At 42.9% G+C, this 5,740-nt stretch overlaps 1 pseudogene; it reads right to left on the reverse strand.

Moving 5' to 3' along the window:
- Positions 1-2,324: 2,324 nt before the first annotated feature.
- Positions 2,325-5,740, reverse strand: part of LOC129840336 (F-box only protein 36-like) — a 5,821-nt pseudogene continuing 2,405 nt past the window's right edge.

Raw genomic sequence — 5,740 nt, forward strand, 5'->3', positions numbered from 1 at the left:
CACACCTCCTTCTCCATGCTTCACAGGTGGGAACCACACATGCGGAGATCATCCATTCACCTACTCTGCGTCTCACAAAGACACCGCGGTTACAACCAAAAATCTTAAATTTGGACTCATCAGACCAAAGGACAGATTTCCACCGGTCTAATGTCAAGTGCTCGTGTTTCTTGTCCCAAGCAAGTCTCTTCTTATTATTGGTGTCCTTTTGTAGTGGTTTCTTTACAGCAATTCAACCACAAAGGCCTGATTCACGCAGTCTCCTCTGAACAGTTGATGTTGAGATGTGTCTGTTACTTGAACTATGTGAAGCATTTATTTGGGCTGCAATTTCTGAGGCTGGTAACTCTAATGAACTTATCCTCTGCAGCAGAGGTAACTCTGGGCCTTCCTGTCCTGTGGCGGTCCTCATGAGAGCAAGTTCCATCACAGCACTTGACGGTTTTTGCAACTGCACTTGAAGAAACTTTCGAAGTACTTGAAATTTTCCACATTGACTGACCTTCATGTCTTAAAGTAATGATGGACTGTTGTTTCTCTTTGCTTATTTGACCTGTTCTTGCCATAACATGGACTTGGTCTTTTACCAAACAGGGCTATCTTTTGTATATCACCCCTACATTGTCACAACACAGCTGATTGTCTTAAACGCATTAAGAAGGATAGAAATTCCACAAATGAACTTTTAACAAGGTACACCTGTTAATTGAAATGCATTTCACATGACTACCTCATGAAGCTGGTTGAGAGAATGCCAAGAGTGTGCAAAGCTGTCATCAAGGCAAAGAAAGGGTGGCTACTTTGAAGAATTTCAAATATAAAAATATTTTTTGATTTGTTTAACACTTTTTTGGTTACTACATGATTACATATGTGTTATTTCATAGTTTTGATGTCTTCATTATTATTCTACCATGTAGAAAATATTAAAAATAAAGAAAACCCTTGAATGAGTAGGTGTTTTTCTGTAAATATATACTTATTATTATTATTTATTTTGGATATTTCATAGGCTACACCCAGGCTGTAAAATCCATGCTACTTTCGGCATTCCACACCAAAATCATTTTTCCTTCGACTCTCCTTGCCAGAGAGAGAAGGCTAGTTTTTCACAATGAAATTCCACCCTCATCTACCTCAGTTTTCAGAATGGAATTCGGCAACCCTCTACCAGAGCGAGAGAACAGTTGGAGTGTGTGAGAGAGAGAGCTCCTCATTCATTGATCTTTGTCACAGTACTGAATGGGCAGGCCACTCCTGGGACTATCATATGGCTGCCCTGTCAGCCACCATTAAATAGCTCTCAATGATAGATCAGGCTTGTACTGGCCCTTTCAGATACTGTCTGCTTCCTAAATGGCACACTTCTCCTTACATATTGCACTAGTATATGGAAAAAAAAACTCATCCCCCTCCTCCCCATTTCCTTGCTCATTATCTCTACCTCTCTTTCTTTCTCTCTCTCTCTTCTCTCAGACAACACCTTTTACTTATTGTCAAGTCTTTGAAAAGAACACATATTACATTCCAAAAACAATTCAAAGATGGGCACATCCCCATTGCAACAGAACAACTAAACTCAACCTTGGATAACTGTGGTGATTTCTTTACTCTATACAATCATTGTGGTCCATCAATAGTCAATATGCCCCAAGAGAACTGTGGTGTGGTTTGTGTGTGTGTGTGTGTGTGTGTGTGTGTGTGTGTGTGTGTGTGTGTGTGTGTGTGTGTGTGTGTGTGTGTGTGTGTGTGTGTGTGTGTGTGTGTGTGTGTGTGTGTGTGTGTGTGTGTGTGTGTGTGTGTGTGTGTGTGTGTGTGTGTGTGTGCTGCATCACTCAGAGAATGGAATTTTATTACAGCTGGGTCTACACACCAGAGGGGGGTCTCTAACATGATAAAGCCCAAGCAGAAAGCCTCTACAGTGCTATAGTCTTTAGCCTCTGGTGGGTAGAGAAGACTATAATCTTTAGCCTCTGGTGGGTAGAGAAGACTATAGTCTTTAGCCTCTGGTGGGTAGAGAAGACTATAGTCTTTAGCCTCTGGTGGGTAGAGAAGACTATAGTCTTTAGCCTCTGGTGGGTAGAGAAGACTATAGTCTTTAGCCTCTGGTGGGTAGAGAAGACTATAGTCTTTAGCCTCTGGTGGGTAGAGAAGACTATAGTCTTTAGCCTCTGGTGGGTAGAGAAGACTATAGTCTTTAGCCTCTGGTGGGTAGAGAAGACTATAGTCTTTAGCCTCTGGTGGGTAGAGAAGACAAGAGCACTCAGATGTGCGACCAGTATATTCAATCACATGCATTGGATTAGGACTTCCGATCTGCCTGCAGTACATTGGAGAATACAAGATGTTTCTTCTATTGATGAACTACTGTCTATATGTTTGATTCATCACAGACACAATGTATAGGTGATTGTGCCGTATGTTCTTTATTCTATCATTTGAGACCAAAAACACTAACAACATTAGCTATGTATCATTATAACCATTAAAAGGTTTTGGAGTAGCAATACCTCTTCCCCTAGCTGAGCACACACGTTCTACAGCAGGCTACCAAATACCTTAGTGAATCAAAGAGGTTTATGAGGCTCTCTGATTTCTGCTTAATATTACCACCTGCTGGCCATTCAAAACACTGACAGGCAGCTACACTAGCTATATAAACTAACTCTGCCCTATGTGCCTAACGTAACTATTTTCCAGGTCATGGAAATGTAATAGATAATAATGAAATATCTTGAAAGAGTATGAGAGAGAGACATACAGACAGACTAATAGATAGACAGACAGACCGACCGACATACTTTGCTCCTCTCTCCCTCTCACATGTATTCTGGTGAAATCTGCCTGATCGTGCGATAGCTCACATTCTGTTGAAGTAAAACGAAACGAGAGCGCTGCGTGACCAGGCTAACTCTCTCACAGGTGCCAGACACTGTTCTTCCTCTTGCTGTGCTGCTGCTGGGCCAGACGGTAAAGCACCTGTCTTCTGTGAAACACCACCAGACGGCGCTGTAGAGTAGGGCTCACACCCTCCATAGTGACCTCACTGCCCGTACCTGGCCCCTGCTGTCCCCTGCGCCCAAAAGCCCTCACTGCAGCATAGCTAGGGAGAAGGAGAAAGAGGAGGATGGGAGGGGGGAGAAAAGGGGAGAGAGGGAGAAAGGAGAGGAGCAGCAGAGGGAGGGGGAGAGCTCATACATGTTGAGCATTTTTCAGTCTGAAAAAAGTACTACCAGCATAATAACTCAAACTATTACTATAAATCATTACAATGATGTCATCATGGTTAGCCTACCTGTTGGAGCCTCTTGCAGGTCTGGGAGATATTCTTAATATCCGCCCACTCCAGGAAGGACAGGATGTTCAGGAGCAGCCAATCAGGGAGCCGGACCAGGTAGTCATAGCGATGCCAGCACAGATTCACCACATAGTCCAGAGTGTGTGGACCAAACACTCGCCCTATGTGATCTGTGAAGGAACCCCCCCCCCCCCCCCCCACACACACACATCCTCTTTCAATAACCTTTTATTTAAAATAGTAATATTTAAAATAGTAACAGTTTATTGGCATCTATTCTAAATAAATCATATGATCCTTGGAATTGGACAATAAAATTATTTGAATGTGTATTCTTGCTATGGACTATGAAAAGGATATTGTGGGAGTAGGCTCTCTCTTTCCATGCCTAGACTTGACCATGGTCAGGTGGTTGACAGTTTGATCGTTCGGTTTTATATGACATAGTTATTTATGGAGGGTATGCATTTGTGTGACCTAAAATAGCACTTTATCTCACACACACACACACACACACACACACACACACACACACACACACACACACACACACACACACACACACACACACACACACACACACACACACACACACACACACACACACACTACCTTGTGTGTGGCTATCCTGTAGGAAGTCTGTGTGTGATTTCTTGTTTTCTGCAGGTTGTGGTTTCTCGTGTCGTAGAGGACAGGACACTCTCCACACCTTGAAAACCACCTACGACCAAACCAGGTCTACATGATTACAAGTTAATACACAATAGCCTAACAGTTCACAGCGTACAAATATAGCTAGTTACAAAACACACTATTCACTTGACTGTGTAAATGACTATTCCCCATTACTGTGTCATTTAAATGGGAAGTTTTGTTCTTTATCGTTTTTTATACTTCATTAAATATTTCATTAAATGTCTAGCCCGGAGACTGATTCACATCTGTCGCAGAGCCCTAAAGCTGATGAGATTTCCAGGGATGCATTCCCTCGCTCTCCTCGGTTGACATACTTTATGAAACAGCTTCTAAATGCCGCACCTAAAAGACATCCAAAAGCCAGAGTAATAGACTAAGCTAGGTGTCTGTACTGTTCCTGTAGGTGTCTAAACCATACCTGTAGATGTCGATATTGTTCCTGTACTTGTTTGTACTGTACCTGGTCTGTAGGTGTCTGTACTGTACATGTGTCTGTAGGTGTCTGTGCTGTTCCAGTATTTGTCTGTACTATACCTGTATCTGTAGGTGTCTGTACTGTACATGTGTCTGTAGGTGGCTGTACTGTTCCAGTAGTTGTCTGTACTGTACCTGTATCTGTAGGTGTCTGTACTGTACCTATAGTTATCTGTACTGTACCTATATCTGTAGGTGTCTGTACTGTTCCAGTAGATGTCTGTACTGTCTGTACTGTACCTGTGTCTGTAGGTGTCTGTACTGTACCTGTACTGTACCTGTGTCTGTAGGTGTCTGTACTGTTCCAGTATATGTCTGTACTGTACCTGTATCTGTAGTTGTCTTCACTCTTCCTGTATGTGTCTGTACTGTACCTGTGTCTGTAATGTACCTGTAGGTGTCTGTAGTGTTCCTGTAGGTGTCTGGACTGTTCCTGTAGTTGTCTGTACTTGTAGGTGTCTGTACTGTACCTGTGGGTGTCTGTACTGTACCCGTATGTGTCTGTACTGTACCTGTGTATGTAGGTGTCTGTACTGTACCTGTGTCGGTAGGTGTCTGTACTGTTCCTGTAGTTATCTGTAGGTGTCTGTACTGTTCCAGCAGATGTCTGAACTGTAGTTGTATCTGTAGTTGTCTTTACTGTTCCTGTATGTGTCTGTACTGTACCCGTGTCTGTAGGTGTCTGTACTGTACCTGTATCTGCTGTATCTGTAGGTGTTTGTACTGTTCCAGTAGATGGCTGTACTGTACCTGTATCTGTAGGTGTCTGTACTGTTCCAGCAGATGTCTGAACTGTAGTTGTATCTGTAGTTGTCTTTACTGTTCCTGTATGTGTCTGTACTGTACATGTGTCTGTACTGTACCTGTGTCTGTAGGTGTCTGTACTGTTCCAGTAGTTATCTGTTCTGTGCCTGTGTCTGTAGGTGGCTGTACTGTTCCTGTATGTGTCTGTACTGTACCTGTGTCTGTAGGTGTCTGTACTGTACCTGTAGTTGTCTGTACTGTTCCTGTATGTGTCTGCACTGTACCTGTAGGTGTCCGTACTGTACATGTAGTTGTCTGTACTTTACCTGTATGTGTCTGTACTGTACCTGTAGGTGTCTGTACTGCACCTGTAGTTGTCTGTACTGTAACTGTAGTTGTCTGTACTGTTCCTGTAGTTGTCTGTACTGTCCCTGTAGGTTTCTGTACTGTACCTTTAGTTGTTTGTACCTGTAGGTGTATGTACTGTTCCTGAAGGTGTCTGTACTGTACCTGTAGTTGTCTGTTCTG

This window comes from Salvelinus fontinalis, chromosome 41 (assembly GCF_029448725.1).
Source record: "Salvelinus fontinalis isolate EN_2023a chromosome 41, ASM2944872v1, whole genome shotgun sequence".
Taxonomy (NCBI): Eukaryota; Metazoa; Chordata; class Actinopteri; order Salmoniformes; family Salmonidae; genus Salvelinus; species Salvelinus fontinalis.